The 24,561-nt window shown below is 44.9% G+C and overlaps 1 long non-coding RNA gene across 1 annotated transcript; it reads left to right on the top strand.

The window, feature by feature from the left end:
- The first annotated feature begins 10,752 nt into the window (after nucleotides 1–10,752).
- LOC142931230 (uncharacterized) lies at nucleotides 10,753–21,678 on the top strand. The gene is made up of 5 exons (XR_012947237.1): nucleotides 10,753–10,838; nucleotides 16,735–16,818; nucleotides 17,374–17,511; nucleotides 17,848–17,961; nucleotides 20,806–21,678. It is a non-coding gene; the product is annotated as an uncharacterized LOC142931230 (long non-coding RNA).
- The last annotated feature ends 2,883 nt before the right edge of the window (nucleotides 21,679–24,561 follow it).

Here is a 24,561-nt window from a genome sequence, read left to right as displayed (position 1 = left end):
GCCATGCCTCGGAGCTGGCTTGATGTCCTCTTCCGATCTGCCGTCTCGCTGTCCCTTGCCGAGCTTAAATGTGAAATTCTCTCTCCTCTCTCCGCATCTCTTGCGAGAGAGAAAAAGAAACAGATGCCCACTCTGCGTTGTGGGGGGGGGGGGGGGGGGGGTGTAGTCCGTGTGTGTATCATTAAGTCCAACGCAGTGTGTACAGATGGCCCCCGCAATAATAAATTTCCCTCGCTCTGGTGTTAAATTCCTGCTCTCCCGCGCTGCGGGAAGACGAAGGCGGCCGGGAGGCTCCTTCCTATGGAACACAGTCTATCTTGGCTGTGTAAGCCCGTCCCATTCCGCCTGATTCCATCTCGATAACCCTTGATGTAACATTGCATCGTTATTATCTGTTTCTGTCCCCAAGATTTGTGATTTAACATTGTATTAACTTTTGCTCCTCGCCTGTATCCTAGGGTCCGGGCTATTATGTATGAGTTATTTATTTTATTTTATTCTTGAGGCTTCGGTCATTTAGCATCGAATTAATAAATGGGTAATGATTCACTGATGTAGATTGTGGCCTGGTTTTTTTTTGTTCTATTCGGTAAAGTCACGTAGGTAAAAAATAAAATAACAAATCACGACGTTTCGGCCACAACACAAGTGGCCTTCATCAGGTGAAGGGACCGTGCTGTCATGAGGGCAGCGATGGAGTGAAAACAGCCAAGCCCAGGTCGCGCCCTTTAAGCTGTGTGGGAGGAAGCAAAAACGCTTTGACAAAGGAATTAGCATAAAAATGAGCATGATGTACGTAGGAGGTACATGGACCATGACGGACCAGGAGCGAGGGGGTGGGGGGGAGTAGAGTGAGTGAGTGGAGTGAGTGGAGTGAGTGGAGTGAGTGGAGTGAGTGAGTGAGTGGAGTGAGTGAGTGGAGTGAGTGAGTGAGTGGAGTGAGTGAGTGAGTGGAGTGAGTGAGTGGAGTGAGTGAGTGGAGTGAGTGAGTGGAGTGAGTGGAGTGAGTGGAGTGAGTGAGTGGAGTGAGTGAGTGGAGTGAGTGCAGTGAGTGAGTGGAGTGAGTGAGTGGAGAGAAATAATCAGTTGTGAAAGTTTGGGATACCACTACTTGAAAAAATGTCTTGTACCGTTGAAAATTAGTTTAATGTTTGGTTTGATTTAGAACATGTTTCAATGATTGCTTCATTTGAAACCATCCTCTCGGTTGAAATTGTGTCTGTGTTTGTAAATCAGATTTGAAACCATCCTCTCGGTTGAAATTGTGTCTGTGTTTGTAAATCAGATTTGAAACCATCCTCTCGTTTGAAATTGTGTCTGTGTTTGTAAATCAGATTTACAAACACAGACAACCATTGAAAAGAGCCCGACCAGCCGCCCGTGAGCAAAAGAGTCAGCGACCAGCGGATCAGCTCAGCATCGGCCAGCGGAAGAAGACGGCGACCAACCTGAAGACCAGCCAACCAACGACGCAGAAGAAGACTCTACAACTCGCCCAGAATGGCGAGACTCGCTGTTTAGCGACATGCTACGCCGTGCGAATGCAGCACCATCAGAAGAAGTATCGCTCGAAAAGCATTCCGCTCTGAACCTTGACACTCAAAGGTCACTGCAGTGATAGCTAAGCTGACGAGAATCCCAGCATCAGCCACCAGAGGGCGGTCATCGCCAGAGAGAGCGCCACCAAGCGACGCCAACGGCGAGCACCTTCGCCAACAGCAACAGACGCGCTGCGGGCGCCATCTGCCGACGGATCATCGCGCCTACAGCGCACCGTGTCAACTCGTCCACCTGCTGCGGGGCCGAACTCTGGCCGACCGCGTGAAAGAGGAAAACCCCGCTGTTCGTATGATATGCACTCTGCCCGACACTGCCACCACATCACCTGGCGTCTTCTTGACGCAAAGAATTGATTCCGAACACTGGTCCACTCAACCCAACTCATATCACTCAACACACACACGAACCATTAAGAAGCCTAATCGTCAAGTACGTGAACCATCAGTGGCCACGAAGGCGTCGCGGCTCACCGAGTGATGAGAATACGTCGTTTTTAGTACATTAATTTTTTAGTAATTTGTACTTCCAATCGCATAAATTACCAATAGATCCATCAATATAAATTAAGCCTTTGAAACCTTCTGCTCTGAACCTCTCCGTTCACGGGGAAATGAGCGTGTAAACCGATTTCCTTATCAGACAATCTTGTCCACAAATTAATTAAAGTTCGGCCCAAGTTAAGGATCTCGTGGGAGAGCATGCACACCATCGCACGCCCTTACTCTAAGCCATTTCTTTAATTATATAATCTTGCCGATGAATCTATTTACGTATATTTGTGCCTTTGAGAATAATAATTGTTTTGACTGCCTTTTCACATGAATATCGTCGGATGAACTTTTAAGGACTTTTTATTCGTTTTTTCCGTATGCTCGTGGTACTCAGAGGAAATAATCAATTGTTCTGTTACCCAATTAACAACGTGATTATTGAGGGTTGAAAAGATGGATCAATGAATGAACATCGCCTGTAGTACTGTGCTGACAATTTCAAGTACCAGAATTTGCATATTAGAGTGTTAAGGTTTTTGTTTAGAATAGAGCACATGCATGTTTTAACGACTCTCTCTATCACCAATTAAGCTCACGTTACGCGGTAGAATTAATCATATGTGCAGTTGCCAAAGTGAAACAACGCAATCGTTGATGTTTACTGTGTTGATGCTGTGTTGAAAATTCCCAGCTCGAGAGTTTGCATGTAAAGTTAAGGTTTCGTTTAGAATAAAATTGACTAACGCAGAAGTGGTTGCATGTTTCTTTCCTGATTTCATGCGTAATAATCTTATTTATAAGAACTGTATTCTGCGTTGCGATCTGAATTTGGAGACCTGATTTAAACATACGAATACATACTCCGTAAATGTTAAAGCGAGAATAATTGTATTACCGAGTGTTAATACGAACCTACAGTGAGGGAAAAAAGTATTTGATCCCCTGCTGATTTGTACGTTTGCCCACTGACAAAGAAATGAACAGTCTATCATTTTAATGGTAGGTTTATTTGAACAGCGAGAGACAGAAAACAACAACAAAATCCAGAAAAACGCATGTCAAAAATGTTATGAATTGATTTGCATTTAATGAGGGAAATAAGTATTTGACCCCTCTGCAAAACATGACTTAGTACTTGGTGGCAAAACCCTTGTTGGCAATCACAGAGGCCAGACGTTTCTTGTAGTTGGCCACCAGTAGGGATTTTGTCCCACTCCTCCTTGTAGATCTTCTCCAAGTCATTAAGGTTTCGAGGCTGACGTTTGGCAACTCGAACCTTCAGCTCCCTCCACAGATTTTCTATGGGATTAAGGTCTGGAGACTGGCTAGGCCACTCCAGGACCTTAATGTGCTTCTTCTTGAGCCACTCTTTTGTTGCCTTGGCCGTGTGTTTTGGATGATTGTCATGCTGGAATACCCATCCACGACCCATTTTCAATGCCCTGGCTGAGGGAAGGAGGTTCTCACCCAAGATTTGACGGTACATGGCACCGTCCATCGTCCCTTTGATGCGGTGAAGTTGTCCTGTCCCCTTAGCAGAAAAACACCCCCAAAGCATAATGTTTCCACCTCCATGCTTGACGGTGGGGATGGTGTTCTTGGGGTCATAGGCAGCATTCCTCCTCCTCCAAACACGACGAGTTAAGTTGATGCTATTGCTTGTACAAAAATAGCTGTACCAGAGACAGCCTTCTTTAGGGCCTAGTTTCACCAGTGTCAGACCAGAGAACGTCATCATAATTGTTTTCCATCTTCATAGATTCATCTATCATTGTAATATTGATCAACCATGGTCTATTAATTGCTAGATGAAGATGTCTCTAATACACAAGGATTTACGCTAGGCACTATATTTGGCAAAACAATAGTAGTTCATGAAATCACGTTTTGAACTTACAATTACTGTCATAAAATAATAATTTACCCATTTTTGTATTATTCACGGAATTTGTACAAGAAGCGCATGAACCAAAGGATGGTCAGTTCATAAACCGGGAAATTAAGAATTAATAAAGTCCCGTATGTAGAAATACCATAAAATTATATTAAAATAAATCAATCATGACGTTTTGACCGCAACACAAGCGATCTTCATCAGGTGTAAAAAACAAATCACGGAGGTAGATACAACAAGAAGACGAGAGACGACAATTCAACAAACCTAAGAAAAAATTACGTGATGCAAAAGCAGTCAGGCCAACAACACAGTTAGACACTTACCTGGCGGACCACGAATTTCAGAAGAGTGCTAAATTTCCTGTTCATCCTCTCGATTGAACATACCAGCATAGACAGAGTGAACAAATACGAAGTATAAGTCGGCAGAAATACATATACAGGGACACCAAGAGGCAAGGAGAGGAAAGACGGACAGAGAAGGAAAAAGAAAAAAGGCCGGAGGGATGACCAGACAGAGGCCTTAAATAAGAAGTAGAGGTGGGGGGAGGGGGAGGAGAAAGCAAGGGGTGCACTACGTTTAGGACAGAATTGTAAAGGTAACTTCCCTGTAGAAGTGTGTTAATAAAGAATTAAATCTTTCGTGACTCGTCTCTCATCTTCTTGTTGTATTTACCTCCGTGATTTGTTCTGTACACCTGATGAAGATCGCTTGTGTTGCGGTCGAAACGTCGTGATTGATTTATTTAAATATAATTTTATGGTATTTCTACATACGTGACTTTACCGAAAAAAACAATGAGTAATTTATGCAGTCACGAAAGCTTTAATTCTTTATTAATTAATAAATACCTCTGCTGGCTGGTAGTGGGTCAACTTTGTAGAACTCCAAACTGAAGCCATATTCTGAAACAGGAAATGAGAAAACATTTTGCGTGAATATCGTGTACAGTACAAAACCTAACACAGTTATAACCGAGTCAGATGTCTTAGCAAGCATCAACAATATCGCATAAACAGTACAAAAACAGTTATAACCAAATTTAACACGTAGGATTTTGAGACCAATATCCATAAGAGGTTTTTTGGGTTAGATCGCGTAACTAAATAAATGTGTCGTTAAAACCCGCCACCACCCAACACAGCCAACTAGTAAGGGTTGTCACGTAAACAGAACATGCCAAAGGGAGGTTAGCAACTATCTGAAAAATCTCCAGATTGCCAAAGGACAATTCACAAACAAACCTATTTGATGTAACACAGCCGCCCGGGGTCACCAAAAAGGAAGGGGGAATTCGAGGCTTCAGGGACCCCCCCCCCCCTCCGTCAGCCCGCTAAGTTGTGATGCCACGCGCACAAGCAAGTTTAAACAATTGTCCTCTTCTTTGGTATTAGAACAACGGTTAAAGTTCTAAACTCAACTACAAGGATAAGCTAACATTATCAATCCTCACACTCACTCCAATTAAAAACCAGGCCACAATCTACATCAGTAAATCATTACCCATTTATTAATTCGATTCTAAATGACCGAAGCCTCAAGAATAGTTCTGGCAGTCAGAGTTATTTCTAAGTCAAAACGAATTCTCTGAACTCAGGACATCAGGAATAAAATAAAATAAATAACTCATACATAACAGCCCGGACCCTCGAATACAGGCGAGGAGCAAAAGTTAATACAATGTTAAATCACAAATGTTGGGGACAGAAACAGATAATAATGATGCAATGTTACATCAAGGGTTATCGAGAAGGAATCAGGCGGAATGGGACGGGCTTACACAGCCAAGATAGACTGTGTTCCATTAGGAAGGAGCCTCCCGGCCGCCTTTGTCTTCCCACAGCGCGGGAGAGCAGGAATTTAACACCAGAGCGAGGGAAATGTATTATCGCGGGGGCCATCTGTACACACTGCGCTGGACTTAATGATACACACACGGACTACACCCACCCCCCCCCCCCCCACAAGACAGAGTGGGCATCTGTTTTTTTTCTCTCTCGCAAGAGACGCGGAGAGAGGAGAGAGAATTTCACATTTAAGCTCGGTAAGGGACAGCGAGACGGCAGATCGGAAGAGGACATCAAGCCAGCTCCGAGGCATGGCCTCGAGACATTAGCAGTGGGTGCTGTGTCCCGCAGAGAAGAGGGGCGAGGTGATGTTAGGTGCTGAGTTCGGCATGGACCGATAGAGTTTCGCTGAGTCGCTTGCAGAATCGAGGATTGCGATAAGCTGTATCGTACTAAGCTATCACAGTTGTGCAAGAGGTGTGCAAATACAATTTTCAAGTTTTGAGAGTGACCGACAATAGTTATCGACAGTTCAACAAGGCACAGCTCGGCGAGCGCCAGAAGAGGGCGGCGAGCGGCCGGCTCCAAGGGGCCCCGCGATCAACTGAGGATGGCGAGGCTCGCCGCGTAGCGATGTATCAACGAGCGTGAGTTCAGAGCTGAAAGACGAAGTATCGCTCAAAGACTTTTATTTCTACGTCGAATGCCAGCTCCCAGCTGCAGCGCAACCAGCCGCCCGTGAGCAAGAGTGCCAGCGAACCAGCGGCGAGCGTGATCGTGCGCATCTCCACGGAGAGAGCGCGTGCGGCGCAGCTCATCATCCAGCAGCGGAAAGAGCCCGACCAGCCGCCCGTGAGCAAAAGAGTCAGCGACCAGCGGATCAGCTCAGCATCGGCCAGCGGAAGAAGACGGCGACCAACCTGAAGACCAGCCAACCAACGACGCAGAAGAAGACTCTACAACTCGCCCAGAATGGCGAGACTCGCTGTTTAGCGACATGCTACGCCGTGCGAATGCAGCACCATCAGAATAAGTATCGCTCGAAAAGCATTCCGTTCTGAACCTTGACACTCAAGGGTCACTGCAGTGATAGCTAAGCTGACGAGAATCCCAGCATCAACCACCAGAGGGCGGTCATCGACAGAGAGAGCGCCACCAAGCGACGCCAACGGCGAGCACCTTCGCCAACAGCAACAGACGAGCTGCGGGCGCCATCTGCCGACGGATCATCGCGCCTACAGCGCACCGTGTCAACTCGTCCACCTGCTGCGGGGCCGAACTCTGGCCGACCGCGTGAAAGAAGAAAACCCCGCTGTTCGTATGATATGCACTCTGCCCCACACTGCCACCACACCACCTGGCGTCTTCTTGACGCAAATAATTGATTCCGAACACTGGTCCACTCAACCCAATTCATATCACTCAACACACACACGAACCATTAAGAAGCCTAATCGTCAAGTACGTGAACCAGCAGTGGCCGCGAAGGCGTCGCGGCTCACCGAGTGATGAGAATACGTCGTTTTAAGTACATTAAATTTTTTTGTAATTTGTACTTCCAATCGCATAAATTACCAATAGATTCATAAATATAAATTAAGCCTTTGAAACCTTCGCCACGAAACTCTAAGCTCATGGGGAAATGAGCGTGTTAACCGATTTCCTTATCAGACAATCTTGTCCACAAATTAATTAAAGTTCGGCCCAAGTTAAGGATCTCGTGGGAGAGCACGCACACCATCGCACGCCCTTACTCTAAGCCATTTCTTTAATTATATAATCTTGCCGATGAATCTATTGACGTATATTTGTGCCTTAGAGAATAATTGTTTTGACTGCCTTTTCGCATGAATATCGTCGGATGAACTTTTAAGGACTTTTTATTTGTATTTTCCATATGCTCGTGGTACTCAGAGGAAATAATCAATTGTTCTGTAACCCAATTAACAACGTGATTATTGAGGGTTGAAAAGATGGATCAATGAATGAACATCGCCTGTAGTACTGTGCTGACAATTTCAAGTACAAAAATTAGCATATTAGAGTTAAGGTTTTTGTTTGGAATAGAGTGCATGCACGTTTTAACGACTCTCTTTATCACCAATTAAGCTCGCGTTACGCGGTGGAATTAATCATATGTGCAGTTGCCAAAGTGAAACAACGCAATCGTTGATGTTTACTGTGTTGATGCTGTGTTGAAAATTCCAAGCTTGAGAGTTAGTATGTAAAGTTAAGGTTTCGTTTAGAATAAAATTAATTAACGCAGAAGTGGTTGCGTGTTTCTTTTCTGATTTCATGCTTAATAATCTTATTTATAAGAACTGTATTCTGTGTTGCGATTTGAATTTGGAGACCTGACATAAACACACTAATACATACTCCGTAAATGTTAAAGCAAGAATAATTGTATTACCGAGCGTTAATACGAACCTACAGCAAGGGAAAAAAGTAGTTGATCCCCTGCTGATTTTGTACGTTTGCCCACTGACAAAGAAATGATCAGTCTGTCATTTTAATGGTAGGTTTATTTGAACAGTGAGAGACAGAATAACAACAAAATCCAGAAAAACGCATGTCAAAAATGTTATAAATTGATTTGCATTTTAATGAGGGAAATAAGTATTTGACCCCTCTGCAAAACATGACTTAGTACTTGGTGGCAAAACCCTTGTTGGCAATCACAGAGGTCAGACGTTTCTTGTAGTTGGCCACCAGGAGGGATTTTGTCCCACTCCTCCTTGCAGATCTTCTCCAAGTCATTAAGGTTTCGAGGCTGACGTTTGGCAACTCTAACCTTCAGCTCCCTCTACAGATTTTATATGGGATTAAGATCTGGAGACTGGCTAGGCCACTCCAGGACCTTAATGTGCTTCTTCTTGAGCCACTCCTTTGTTGCCTTGGCCGTGTGTTTTGGATCATTGTCATGCTGAAATACCCATCCACGACCCATTTTCAATGCCCTGGCTGAGGGAAGGAGGTTCTCACCCAAGATTTGACGGTACATGGCACCGTCCATCGTCCCTTTGATGCGGTGAAGTTGTCCTGTCCCCTTAGCAGAAAAACACCCCCAAAGCATAATGTTTCCACCTCCATGTTTGACGGTGGGTATGGTGTTCTTGGGGTCATAGGCAGCATTCCTCCTCCTCCAAACACGGCGAGTTGAGTTGATGCCAAAGAGCTCCATTTTGGTCTCATCTGACCACAACACTTTCACCCAGTTGTCCTCTGAATCATTTAGATGTTAAATTTCCATTTAAAGCTTTCGTGACTGCAAGGATTCATCTTCTTTGGTTCTTTCGGTAAAGTCACGTAGAATGAGAATAAAATAATAAATTGATAAAATAAAATAACACAATAATATTCTCACGACGTTTCGGCCACAACACAAGCGGCCTTCATGAAGCGGCCTTCATGAAGCCTTCATGAAGGCCGCTTGTGTTGTGGCCAAAACGTCGTGAGATTATTGTGTTATTTTATTTTATAAATGTATTATTTAATTCTCATTCTACGTGACTTCACCGAAAGAACCAAAGAACATTTAGATGTTCATTGGCAAACTTCAGACGGGCATGTATGTGCTTTCTTGAGCAGGGGGACCTTGCGGGCGCTGCAGGATTTCAGTCCTTCACGGCGTAGTGTGTTACCAATTGTTTTCTTGGTGACTATGGCCCCAGCTGCTTTGAGATCATTGTAGTTCTGGGCTGATTCCTCACCGTTCTCATGATCATTGCAATTCCACGAGGTAAGATCTTGCATGGAGCCCCAGGCCGAGGGAGATTGACAGATCTTTTGTGTTTCTTCCATTTGCGAATAATCGCACCAACTGTTGTCACCTTTTCACCAAACTGCTTGGCAATGGTCTTGTAGCCCATTCCAGCCTTGTGTACAATCTTGTCCCTGACATCCTTGGAGAGCTCTTTGGTCTTGGCCATGGTGGAGAGTTTGGAATCTGATTGATTGATTGCTTCTGTGGACAGGTGTCTTTTATACAGGTAACAAGCTGTGATTAGGAGCACTCCCTTTAAGAGTGTGCTCCTATTCTCAGCTCGTTACCTGTATAAAAGACACCTGGGAGCCAGAAATCTTTCTGATTGAGAGGGGGTCAAATACTTATTTCCGTCATTAAAATGCAAATTAATTTATAACATTTTTGACATGCGTTTTTCTGGATTTTCTTGTTATTCTGTCTCTCACTGTTCAAATAAACCTACTATTTAAATTATAGACTGATCATTTCTTTGTCAGTGGGAAAACGTACAAAATCAGCAGGGGATCAAATACTTTTTTTCCCTCACTGTAGACAACCAGCGACTTACTCTGGCATGCTCGCATCACACTGGCATAACCTCATACGACTAATTGTATGATCCCGATTGATAATCCGACCCTCGTCAGCGAGGCGGGGCCTGATTATCATAACGGCTTGCATTAGCATAATCACACCCACTCGCAAAAAAGCAATACATTTATATCGCGAATTAGCATAATTTATGCGCACATAATTACAGCAATTAACATAAAATCAGATAATTACGTAAACTTCAAATTTCATTTAATTTTTATTATTTCAATCAAAATTTTCATACCCGACATATACAACACAGTGCAAAATGAGATCAGGCAGGTTAGGGTTAGGATAAGCTCGTGTGAGAAGAAGTTCAAAAACATAATGAGAACGCAATGAAATTTCCCAGTTTATGAAGGTAATAAGCAAGAATTATTCAATCTGATTGCTCCAGTATGGGTTAAAAGAGATGCCCCCTTACCAATGTGAGCGTCTGCCATCAACACGCAGCAAACGTTTCTGCAAACTCTCCTTTGACCCGGCGCCTCCCATCAGCAATGGCCGGCTGCGAAAGAAGTGCAGCGTGCGTACGTATGCACGTACACAAACGCGTACAAAACAAGGGTACCTTGCATGAAGTTGTCCGAGACTTGAAACACGAGCGTCACGTTGTTGGAGAGGGAGCGCACGCCCGGCGGCAGAGCTTGGCCGCAGAATCTGCCCAGCGAATGTCCCCGCTGCTGGGCGCCGCCGTCGTACACGGCCAGGGAGCTGTTGCCACACAGCTCGCTCCCCGGTAGCCTTCATTGGGGTGAGAGGTAAGAGACAAACCGTGTACACAACGTCTTTTGTCGTCACCAACGGTTCATCATAAAATACAGACAATGGCGAGTGCCGTCACTTTGGGCCTGTACAAAAGTTTTGACGCAACGTGGGAGTGCTCCCCATCCGTGTGTATGGGGAACGGAAGCGTAGTGGTTAGTGTGCTGAACCCGTCCTGGGGCTCCCCTAGGTCGACTCAGCCTCAAATGAGCACCTCGTGCGATTTGTAAACATGGCCACTGGGGAGACAAAGGGGGCCGGAGGTGTGGTGTTGACCACCCACCACCTCGTGTGCTGTGCTGGCCTTCATAGGTGCTCACTAACAGCACTTGTCCCAACAGTCTGTTCAGGCTATTAGGGGGGATGTTTGTAATTTTCTTTGGGGTGATTTCGGGGTGTGTGTGTAAAGTGACGTGGTGTTTCCTTGCTCAAACGAGCGGTGGGAGGGGAATGTCAACGCTGTGGGTGGAATTTAGGCCGTGGTTGAAATTAACTTGTGTCTACTGCGAGCGCCAATCTATGGTAGACAATGTAAATCATGATCGAACGTGAACATAATTTTGACAGTGGTGATGGAAAATTGTCATAATAATAATGATGATGCCGAATTAATTGGATTATGATAAATGGGTACTGATGATGATTAAAGAGTGCTACTGTTGCATATTATGATGATAACCATATTGCTGTTCCTGATGCTAATTTTGGTTCCGCTGCTTATGAAGACGATGAGGAAGATGAAGAAATGCAGAACGGGAAGTGTTCCTGAGAAAGCCACACTTACTCCTAAGACTTATTTTGAAGCGTGTTTCATATATGGGAAGAAACTTTTTCTGTTAAATATTTTTGTTTTACCACATTAGGCCCACTGAGATATATAGCGCTTTCTCAGAAGCAACCTGGCCATAAATGATAGCTCAATGAAGTGGCTTATGTAGAAATTTATAGCGGCCAAATCATCTTAAACGCATGTTACTAAATGTGCAGGAAAAAAACTGGAAGATGTGGAAAAAAATCCACACGACCACAGGGAGAACATGCAAACTCCAAATATACAGTAGGCGTCAGGGTTGAGATCGAACCCATGTGCTTCTGTATACCAGGTGAGGTAGTTCACATCTCGTCGCTGTGGTGCCCCAGTAGCCACAGGCAACACTTTGAGCAAATTACACTCAAATGTCCACACAGATTCAAGAACCCATTTCTCTACCGTCTTCACCTGGCCATCTCAGCACACTCACCTGTGCTGTCGCCAGGAATCATGAACACGTCGCAGGGTTCAGAGTGTGATGCACGAAGCACTGTGCCATCACTCCCCACATTAAGCTAAAATAAAATTTATTTTACCAAGTAAGGCCCACTAAGCTATATCACTCTTTTTAAGAAACGACCTGGCCACACATTAAAGCTCAAAGAAGTGGCTTGTGATGTGGAAATTTATACCAGCAAAATACTGGTGCATCACGGTGGTGAGATGTTAACTTCCTTTAACTCCCTCGCCTGGTATTCAGGAGAACGTGGGTTCGATCCCGACCCTCACACCTGTATATCTCGAGTTTGCATGTTCTCGCCGTGGTCGTGTGGATTTTTCTCCGGGTCCTCCAGTTTTTCCCTCCACATTTTACAATCAACGTGTTCAGAGTATTTAGCTGCTCTCAATTTCCACATGATAAGCCATTTCGTTGAGCTATAATTTGTGGCCCGGTCGCTTCTGAAAGAGAGCTATATAGCTCTGTGGGTGTTATCTAGTAAACTAAAAAAAATTGTTCGTAGTTTCATACTCTAAACCCATGTTTATAAATGTGGAGGGAAAAACCGGGGGACCCGGAGAAAATTCCCACGCGAGCACGGGGAGAACACGAATACTCCAAATATGTAACACTAGACCCAGCGGACCCATGTGATGGAGCTCGATTGGTCAGTGTGTCCACCGAGGGAACGAGCGTGCTGCTGATAACGCACGCACCTCCATTCTGCTTCAAACTCCACTAGATGTTAATGGAGTGCGCAGTGTTTTTTGCTGTTGTTCGTAGGATAGGGCTTTACCCATTCTAAATGGTGGGAATCGAGCCAAAATAAAACTGTCACGGTGAATCGGGCAGAATTTATTTTGTGCAACTTGTAGCGCGCAACAATGTCGCGAACGTGTGGAATGTAACTCTACAGGAATCAGGCCTTTAAAAATAATTATTAATATCAATTTTTCATAGCAAAATTGTGTGTTACTCACTTTAAGTAGTTAAATTGCAGCTTGACAAAAGAGCCAATGGGAACTGTAATGTCCACAGTGCAGAACATATTTGTTGCGTAGCCCAGGTCATAAAAGCTGTTCATTCTGCCAGTCACCCTGCAAACCCAATGCCTGTCAAAAGGATTACAGTACACAGAGATGACTTTGAGACATCAGTCCTTGAATGCAAACATCGATGTACAATACATCTTTGTTAAATGTTCAGTATATACTGAACTTGACTGCCTATATAATGACAGTATGACACGGTAACGTACATGAATACAATAGATATTTTAATTATATTATTTTTCCCCCAATTATATCCTGATTGTGCGATCAGCGTTACCTTCTAGAGATGAAGAATCCATTCTTAAAGTCCTCAATATTCAAAAACAGTCTGCAGAAGCAGCTATCACAGAACTACATCTGTGACACACATTCATTTTCCAAACTATAGGGGTGGGGGAGAAGTATTTTCCCACCTGCCCTGATAATTTAAAATTCTCAAAGCCAAACCCGAGAGAGAAGTCACATTGAATGTGATGGTTTTTGTTTGGTCATTGGCGACTGGGCTGAGACCACCAACTCACTACACCTGGGAACGCGGCTCCATCATGGCCGGCCGCCTGGATTCCCACTGAGGATCTCATCAGTGTCAGCTCAGCGCTCTGACTTCTGAGCCATGTGGTGGCCTCTTTTAATGACCAGGCGTTGTTTTTTTAAAATATACCCGGGCGGTATGCAATGGGAGTTATTCTACCAACTTACATTTTTGAGCGATATGCATTCATAATGATTATACGGACTGTTCTAGAATGCTGTAGTAGTTGCGTTCCTGAAGTCCACCGCGTTATGGAGTTAAGCACAGTCCGCGATACCACGTGAGATGTGTATGCAGGCTGAACAAAGACTGAGGCGCGTGGGTAGCATCTAAAAGCATCCAGCAGCATCCCACCTTGTGTGATGCTACATCGAGGCAGCCGTACGACCGCTTATTCCGACTCGCACGACGCATTTATGTTCACTCAATCGCGTTATACCCAATTCGCGTTAAGAAAACACGCGGCGTTTTAGGAGAACTGACTACTCTATGTCTCTCTCCCATGTCTTTCATAGCATCCTTCTGAAAGGATGCGATCTATTTCTTTTACACGTCTTCTAAAACGTAAATATAAGCTATCATCTTACTCGACCTGTCTTATTTTATATTGATCGGGAGCTCTCACTCAAGGTGCTTAACATAGTTTAAAAATGGTGACAAAATATAATTATTCAGATGGCAGTGGCATGCTAGGGTTGAGTATTGAGTGACCGTGATAGAGGGTACTTAGGGGTCACAAAAGGGTAGTAGGTGACATCGATATCTCTTATCTGTGTATTTTGCAAATCTTAATACTTTGCTAAAGCTTGTCTATCTTCTATCATCTTAAATATATCTAATTGTTTTTATTTCGTTTCACTACATCTCATTCCTTTGTCCACATCTACTCCGTTATCTCTACTGGCTATCTGTCTTCACTTATCTCACTGCATTCATAGCACTTTTCTCTCAATTCTCAAAAACCCATTGATTCACTTACACGTCTCAAATCAACGTCCTCGGTGACCAGTTGTGTAGGTGTACAAATGTTAAACAGGTAAACGACACGAGGACGTACGGCCACTGAAACACTGAAGTTGCACTTACTCTCATAATATGCACTGAACCCTCTGAATACGACGCTGCCGTCAGACGTGAATGTGACGTACAAGTCGCTTCCAGTTGAAGTCAGGGCTTGGGGCATAGTGAAGCCAGTAAATCTACCCAATTGGGGGTAATCTCTTTAAGGTCCATTGTACACGTCACATAGTCATAATTTCGTTCAGGTCTGGGAAAGAAACAGGTGAAGTTAACATACGTGTTATTTTTTTATTTACAGCTTTCGTGACTGCAGGGATTTATATTCTTGGTTCTTTCGGTAAAGCCACCTAGAAGGAAAACAATAAAATAATGAAAATTTTAAACAATAAAATTATCACGACGTTTCGACTGCAACACAAGCAATCATCATCAGGTGTGAAAACCACTGTGGTTTTCACACCTGGTGTGATTCCAGACATACAGTACCCGGGCGTCTACAAACTAAGTTGCCTCTGTGGTAGCAGCTACATTGGAGAAACCAAACGACATATCTCGGACCGCATCCGTGAACATAAGGCAGACTTGAAACACGGTAGGAGGAACACCTCAGCCGTGGCAGATCACTGTTACAATTCAGTGGGCTCACATGACATTGACTTCTCCAAGACGGAGGTTCTCTGCAAGCCATCGGGCTACCATGAGAGATTCGTTCATGAGGCCATCCACATATACAAACACAGAGACAATTTCAACCGAGAAGATGGATTCTGGCTTACTAACTATTGGAAAGACGTTATAAACCATTTCGGTTCTTGATTGATTGTATTTTACGGTGACTTTCAGACCGCAGTCCATTCGCTGGCACTGCCTCTTAATACCTTTCACACGACGGTCAATGGTATGGTTTATTGCATGTTGTATAATAATAAATAGTATAACAGTGTAATGTTTAACATAATTCATAAGGCAATATATAGTATCGTAATTGTATAGTGAATATACAGCAGTGTGGTATAACGTAGGGTTGGTAGAATAATACATAGTGTAATATTACAAGTCTAATATTTTATAGTCTAAAGTATTGGGTAGTGTATAGTAACGCATTGTATAATTCAAGGGTGGGGTTTGTCTATGGCAGTGTATATTACGGTGTATAGTCGTGTAATGTAGAAAAAGTTTAGTTGGAGACATATCAATATAATGCATGTTTGAGCTTACATTGGGCTGTGTATACGATATTATACAATGTAGTTAAGATTTGAAGTTATAATATTGTAATGTATATTAGTCTAGTTTATAGCATAGTTGTAACTCAACACAGGACAGAGCAGCGCATCGTAGCTGTTTCTCTCTCTCCCCCCTCCTCCGTTCCGAGCATAGATGGACTCGTCCGTCTGAACAAAGCTCGTCGCTTTCCGTGGTGCTAACGTTGAAAAGAAAAAAGAAACCGCCACTGTTTTTCGACATAGAATTGTAATGTATAACGACTTATTGTTAGTAGATCAGCTGATTGGAGAGTATATTGAGTGTATTGATAACATTGATGTAGTTTATATTTTAGTTATTTTTATCAGTTTACTATATGGTATTCATTATATAGTGTAGTGTATACCCTGTTACTTTATGTTAATAGTACAACTTATTGAAGAATATATTGAGTACATTTATTTTATTGATGTAGTTTATACTTAATTCTTTCACATCGGCTTATTGTATGATAGTTGGGTAGTTGCAATTCTTGAGCGTCAATATACTAAATGCCTCTGTTGATATGTAAACTCTGACTTTAACATTGCTACTTCCGTGACCAGTAACATGCTAATCCCTCACACTAACATCATGCTAATCTCCCAGTTATTCTGTCTCTCACTGTTCAAATAAACCTACCATTAAAATTATCGACTGATAATTTCTTTGTCAGTGTCCAAACGTACAAAATCAGCAGGGGATCAAATACTTTTTTCCCTCACTGTAAGTCTACACTGAATGTTTCATGTCTATTTCCTTGTCTCCCCCTCGTGTCTCGGTGTCCGTGTAGGTGTCTGTACTTGACTCGGGAACTCACAATGGCGCTTGCTCCGTTTTTCTGTCCAAATCTCCACGACTTTTGACATTGAACCGGGTGAGTTGGGGTTAGAGTCATGGGGCTGGTGCTAGAGGAATGGCTAGTGTTAGGGGTAAGTGTAGTGGTAGCATTATCGGTTAAGATTTGTATTAATTTGTCTTTAAATACAAACAGTATCTCCTAGGACTTAGAAGGTAGGGGTTCAGCTAAAAATAAACTAAACTTGTTATTTTGCCAGGTAAGGCTCATTGAGATATACAGATCTTTTCCGATCTTTTTCAGAAGTGACCACAAATGATAGCTCAACGAAGTGGATTTTCACGTGGAAATTTATAGCAGCCTAATACTCTAAACACATGTTTCTATATGTGGAGGGAAAACTGGAGGACCCCGAGAAAATCCACATGACTATTGGAAAAACATGCGCAAACTCCAAATATACAGATGTCAAGGTCGGGAACGAATCCACGACCTCCTGTATACCAGGCGAGGTCGTTAAAATGTTGCTTCCCTGACACCCATGGAGGGTAGAGCTACAACTATTTTAGGGGTAGTCGTGTGAGTGTTTGAAGTGTTGGCATCTCCAAAACATCTTTCCACCTCCCCTCGCAGGACATCCCTGGCCCTGGTTACTATGATGTGAGGTGGTGGGGACAAAAAAACGGGCACCCCATCGTACTCGGACTTCAACGCCTTTGCCCAGCGCACTGCTATACAGGTCTCCAGTGCCCAGACAGCAGGGCACTCCAGGTGGGAATTCACTTACGAGTCACCAACTCGTTTCATTCACACACCCGCACACTCACACACTTGCTTGCTCACTAACGCATTTAATTACTAATTCAGTCACTGGCTCAACGACCTACTCACGCCCTCGCTCAATCAGTCAATGGCTTGCTTACCCACCCACCCACTCCATAACCCACTTATCCACTCATAAACCCACTGAATAATAACTCATTGACACAAGCACTCAATCACATACTCAATACCCACTCATACACCGACTTACTATTTTTTTCTCGTGAACTTTTAATGGTATATTTATTATCGCATGATATTGACCACCTCTGACCATTTACCCAGGCCCTGGCCATTATGAACCTAGGCCTCAGGCTTGCCCTCGCCTGACTGCTGGTGTCCCATGAGAACAGCTTTCCTGAGCGATCAACCCCGGGCCCAGGACTTAGAAAATATGAGGTACAGACATTCGCACATCACCTGACTCTCAACTGTGTTATATACACACACACAGATCTGACTGTATTCACCTATAGCATTGCTTTATTACGTGATTATAAATAAAATCTTCCTTGCATCCATCTACCTCCCTGTGCCTCCATACCCCGATGTCTCCCTCCTCCCCGATTCCTTCCTTCTCTTGTATCCCTCCTCTTCCCCATGTCTCCCTCCAGCCCGTGTCTCCACTTGTCTGCCCTTTCATCCCCTGTCCCCCCTGTGTCTTTCTCTTCTCTTCTCACTGTGTCCTCTCATCACTGCGTCTCTTCATTCTCACCCTCTTGTCTCCCTCCATCCCTGCCTCGAGTAATCCTTCTCCTCTCTCCTCCCCGTGTCTCTGCCTGTCTCAGTATGTCCCCTTCCTCGTTCTCAGCCCTTTAATATGAGTCTGGGAGCAAAGATTCCACTACAAATGAACACTCAGTGAGGAAAACTCATTCACATGCTCACCCTACTCACTCATTTGCCCATTCACTCAGCAGTTCACTGATTCGTTCCTTCACTCACGCACTCACTCATCCACTCTCTCAATTGCCCACTCATCCTATTCATCTAATCACCCAACTGCTTATCGACCAACTCACTAAATCACTCGTGTTTACTCCATCACCTCACTCATTAATTTAGCGCATTGCTTATTTGTCTCTTTCTTAACAAACTCATGCACAACACTCACTACCTACTTATTCAAACACTTCCATACTCATTCAGTTATGTATTATTTCACTCACTCATACCGTTCCATCAATCGCTCACTTCTCCAAAAACCCATCCACCTCACATGCATTAAATTACTGACCGACTCAATCACACAATCACCCAGTAACCTGACATGACCACACAGTCACTCAATTATGAAAAACTCCACAGTCGTCCATAACACTGGCCTAGAAAAATATATGATAGGCAACGTTTCAGGCAATGACCCTTCTTCATACCACATAGAGAGACCATAATCAGAGTTGGAGGCTGCAATTGTTTACACCATGGGACATAATGAGAATTAAATGTACATGTTCTTCCTGATGAAGTCTTAATTTGTCATCTGAATAGTAACCTAATAATAGCTCCTGAGTAACCAATAAACCCTTTAATAATCACAAATGTATTCCTAAATAATCTCATGTTAAAAAAGTAAATTTCAGGACTTGCGAGATTGTTGGTCCAATCCTTGCATCTAAAACTATTAAAACTAAACCATTACCAGGGGCAGACTAACCAGGGAACACACCTCCTTACGTGATGCACGTGGGTAATGGCTATGTAGTTACACATGTTAATTGTTCACAGATATCATGTCGCCCTCTGGCACAATGACACCCACCTTACGTAATCGTTTGGTCAGCCAACTGAATGCGATGTGAGTGTTGGCGATTGGGTGAGTGTGTGCTCGCTTCCAACACTTTCCCCAAAAGTCTGTTAAGGCTCTACGTGGGATCTTTATCTTTGTGAGTGTGTGTGAGTGGATGATGACTTGAGTGGGGTCATGTAGCCTGCATGCCAAGCCACTGCATGCCCAAGCAATTTCTTGTTAGTCAGATAGAGGGGGCGGCTAAATGGGTGTGGCACAGGCCAGATAAGAGATGGACTGAGGTGGTACAGAAGGATATGGAGTAGATTGGACTTGCTGATGACCGGTATTAGCGGTGTCAAGACCGACCTCTGTAGAGGAGGTTCGTGAAAGACGCTTCTGGGGAGTTGTAGGCAGTCAGCCTCCACCAACAACGGATGGCAGAGGAGCGATGCTTACAACCGCGAGCACAGTGCAGCAAGTTGGGAGAGTAAGGGGCACAGGTGGTGCATTTGTCAGTCATCTCATTTAGTCAACCCATGGCACCTGGATCTGTTCCTTTACCTACCAGTGAGCCTTCGACACTACACGTGGCCTCAGAGTACGCCTTTCATAGTGCAGGCGCTGTGGTGACATCACCACCACTTAGTGGTGAGCAGTGGCTGCTGTTGTTGAGGAATAACTTCATGGGGACCGGTGGGCAGGGGTGGAGCCACAGGGGGGGCTGGGGGGGCACGGAGCCACAGAGGGGCTGGGGGGGGGCTGAGCCCCCCCTAAAATTTTGAGAAAGTCGGTAATCGGGATAACCGGATATCCGGCTGCTGCAAAATGCTGGCTGCCACCTTGTGCTGCCCTGCAGGCTGCTTGAGCGGCAGCCTGTCAAACTTATCGAACTTATTAGCCACATCAGCGGCTCTGACCTATTAATAAATTCCGCGTTCAAATCCAATAATATTTGTTTTATACATTTGTGGCGCCCATTGGAAAACATACACTGGATATCTCAGAATATTGAAATCAGCCCCTCCAAAGTCAAAATCCTGGCTCCGCCCCTGCCGGTGGCACAGTGGTTAGTGCACTCTCCTGTGAACCTGGTAAACGGAGTTCAATGCCCACTTAATACAAATAACAGTGGTGCATATTTTAACGGGTCTTGGGCCTTCACGAGGCAGACTCAGCCTTAAAATGAGGTACAGTACATTATACTGATGTTTCATAGATTCTTATAAATGATTACAGTCTGTATTATCACTTTTACCAATACCCCAATGAAGCCCTCATACTTAAGAAATAAGGGTGTTGGAAACTGATTCTTTAAGTGAGCGCTAAGCGAGCGGTCTGTACTGAGTACACCGCTATCCGGAGAGATACACAATTTAAATCAGTCACCAAACAAGAATGCTTTAAAAAAAAATGTCACAACGACAGCCAAAATGTATAATATAATGAATATGTATTTACATTTACAATACAGAAAATCACGGTTTTGATACAAAAATAAATGTTGTGGTCAGGGTCCATTTGGTGGGGCGCTGGTTCTGGATGACGCCTGATCACCGAAACGCCTGCCCCGGAATCTTCCCTGCTTCCTGACGACGGGAACGACGATTGGCGACCGTGCAGGAGCCGCAGCCAAAACCGGAGCAGCGATTGCGATGAGGGAATGAGGAGAGGAGGGAACAGAGTGGAGAGGGAGACAAGCGGCATCATTAGCGACGGTCGCCAAAACGTGAACACGCCGGTGCAGTTGCGATTACGTGTGTCGGTCAGGATTGTGGGCGGCACGGTACTCACGTAGAGGTGGATGAAGTCGTCAGCCGCTTTGGAGAAATCCCAATTGTTCCGCTCCAGGCATCTGTGGAGGCGAGCGCGGACAGGAGGCAAAGAGAACGTCAGTGCCTTTTTTCCACAGTCCAGCTTGCAAGTCTAGTGCCTGGGCTGTGGACCAGATTCCTATGGCCACCTGAAACGGGTTCATGCCAGCTCCCGGTGAGAATCGACCGTGCAGCCCCATTACACAGTGCCGTTTGGCTCGCTTCTCAATGGAAGCCGCATGCTTGGAATAGCGCCGTCACGGGGTCAACGCAGCAGAGACGCACCGTCAAGTCGCCCCTCACTCGAGTCGACTTTATGGCCATGTGTTTGTACAAAATTTGTCGAAACATACCAAAAATTATCGTTTAAACTCGGGACCGGAGTAAGCCACCTCAAGCATACATTGTCTCCTTAATAATCTTTACAAAATGACTGACGCTTTCCTCTGTCTGTGGACAAAGGGGTAGGGGGAATGAAGGGGCGGGAAGGACATAACAGTCCGAGTCCAAAGACCCTGGTGCCCCTATAAGGGTTTGGCAGAATAAATGGCTCCTGCTGGGCTGTGTCTCATTACTCTTGCAATGAAGCATGACATCATGCGTGTGTGCACATGTGTGTGGCTGTAAGACAGTTCCCATGTGCTCTCGCCCACCTTTGCGACCACTCCGGCGTCATGTGGGATTTTTCTGCGAATGAATTGACTGTCTCCTGCTGGGACGAGGTGAGCGCAGTAAGCGGGCAGCTGCTGGACGTCGCTGATGTTGAGGCGAATGCAGGGGGCATCTCACTTGCAAGAGCTTCGCGGATGAACATCCGCTCACTCGCGACAGATGGCCTGTCGGGTGTCAACACAAGCAGGTCATTAAAAATAATAACACATTACTTAGTTAAACAGCAAGCTAATGGAGCACCTGAAGGAAACACATGGGCAAGGGGTCATACAGAAGACAAGATGGAGATTAGTCCACACTTGCTGTACTGCTTTCTGGAAAATCAAGAGTATGCAACCTCGTTAAGGAAGAAGCAAAGGAATGGGAGAGGGAGCAGAGGAAAGGGAAGCAGGAAAGCATGTATTGTCTGTGTGCGAAAACATGGTGTGTGTTTGTGGCGGTGTGTTTATGATGTGTCATGTAGCCCGTATGCCCAACCACCGCATGCCTAAACAGCTTTTGTTTTTGCTGGATAAAGGGGGCTAAACGGGCGCGGAATGGGCTAGAGAAGAGATGGAGTGATGTGGTACAAGAGGATGTGGTCATGATTGGACTTGCCGATGACTGGTACCCGCCGTGTTAAAATGGGCCTCTGTGGAGGAGGCTCGTTAAGAATGCTACTGGGTAGTTTGAGGCAGTCGCCCTCCAACAACAATGGGGCAGAGGAGTGACGCTCAAAACAACGAGCGGAGCGCTGGGTGGCCAAAGCACAGCAAGTTGGCATAGTAGGTGGTGCATTGGTCAGCCATCTCAGTCGACCCGTAGCACTTGGGTCTGCCCCATGACCTCCTGCCAGTGGGCGTTCGACACTTCGCGTGGCCTCAACATGCACATAGGCTGGCACAAGCGCCGTGGTGACACCACTGCCACTTAGTGGCGAACGGCGGTTGTTATGATGTGTTGGGTCATGGTGCAAGTGACTCACCTGCCGTCCATGGTTGGCACCAATTGCACCACCCGCCAAAACATCTTCGACTCTTGGCAATTCTTGGCTGAGGATCGACACACACGACAAAGGTGCACGGGCGTAAAGAGAGAGCCACGCCATTAACATAAACCGCATGGCAGGATCAATTAGAATGGTGAGGCGGTGCTTATGGCATGCAGTGCAGAATGCACCTGGTGTAGTTAAATGCAATGTTAGTGATGCTGTTAATGATGCTACTGCTGATGACGAAGCTGATGGTGAATGTGACTATGCAAATACTCACTCTCTTTGAAGAAGCCGTGCACGGTGAAGTTGACCTGGGTATCCTGTAAAGTGAGAGTCACAAGTAAACACGACCGCCCATCATTTTTAAGCAACCCAAGAGGTGGAGACTGCAGGGTTGGGGTCTCGGCCAGGGTTAGTGCTGTGGCTAGAGTAAGTGTGAGTCTTGGCTTGTGTTAGTGTCAAGGTTTGAGAGAGAGATATATGTTGCTAGGGATCATAATGGGATCGAGTGTCAAGGCTAGGGATAATGTAAGGCGAAGAAGATGGCTTTAATCTCTCTTCAGAGTTAAGTTTCACGTAATAATTCACGTTTAATATTGGAGCAAGTGAAAGGTGGACATTTACGTAGACATAAGGGTATCAAAGAATAAGTCAATAATTATTGTAAAAATTCGAAGCATAAATTGAGGGCTTGTGCACAGGAAAGGTTTGTAACTCAGGCCGCATAAGCTCAGTAATTTGTGTTTAAGCAGAGCCAGCGGCTATGCCAATGAGGGCGTTTTGATGCAAGGCCACGGCTCACCGTGCCACGGCTGACAGTGGTGGTGAAGGAGGACATATCGTGATGCTTGTGCGTCAGCTCTTTGATGAAGTCCTCCGCCGTCAGCCGCTCGCACTTGAGCTGTGCTGTGGGATGAGGGAGCAGGAGGGCAACAAAACTGTGGTGATGCGAGTGGCGACAGATATGTGCATGTTAATCTTTTGCACTGTACGTAGTCAACTGTGCTAATCGGAGGTGCGGAGCAAGGAGAAAAAAACTGCATGGCGCACGGTGACAGAATGACATGAGCGGTGACACAGTGACGCACGGATCTGCAAACATCGCTCGTGACCAACACTCACGTGAATCTTCCGGGGTCGGCTTGTCTGGACCCTCCTCTCCCAGGCTGCTCCTGGAGGTAGAAACGAGATCCGGATTGTTAGGAAACAGAGTGGCTACACTCACATCCACAAGTGTGCATTAATATCCGTGTTTTTGCAAAGCGTTTCTTCTGGTATCGTTGCGGAAACTGACGATTTAATTCCAGTTTTAGTAGCCATTTTTCATTTCGAAGCATTTATAGCAAGCTTCTGATTGGCTGCTTGCGGCTATGTGAAAAAAAACTTCTACACGTTTCAGCGCACTTTAAATGGCCTGCTCTTTGATGACGCTATAGAAGTTGTCATTGATGCTTATAACCGCCTGTACCGATGATAAACAATGTAACACGGTCTCCCGAGAGCGGTCTGTGGCAAATACCAATTCATCCTTTCATTTGACAGCCTTGCTGGCCAGTTTGTGAGTGTGTGTGTGTTTGTCAGCTCACTCTGAGGGGGTGTAGATGGTGATGAGGGCATCCTTTTGATACTTCTTGAGCAGACCCTCGCGGTCTGCGGTATCATAAAGACCGTAGTACCTGCCAATGCACATGCAACACACTTTAATCACCGAGTGCGTAGCGATCCATCGATTCATATCAACTCAATTATTTCGTTTACGATGCAAGTATACGGTCGTGCTTGAGATCATAACAGAGTCGCAATGAATTGTT

This window comes from Petromyzon marinus, chromosome 51 (genome assembly GCF_048934315.1).
Source record: "Petromyzon marinus isolate PM22_M1 ecotype Great Lakes invasive population chromosome 51, UKy_Petmar_22M1.pri1.0, whole genome shotgun sequence".
Lineage (NCBI taxonomy): Eukaryota > Metazoa > Chordata > Hyperoartia > Petromyzontiformes > Petromyzontidae > Petromyzon > Petromyzon marinus.
The sequence above is the reverse complement of the archived record's forward strand: the minus strand, read 5'-3'. Positions and strand labels throughout refer to the sequence as shown.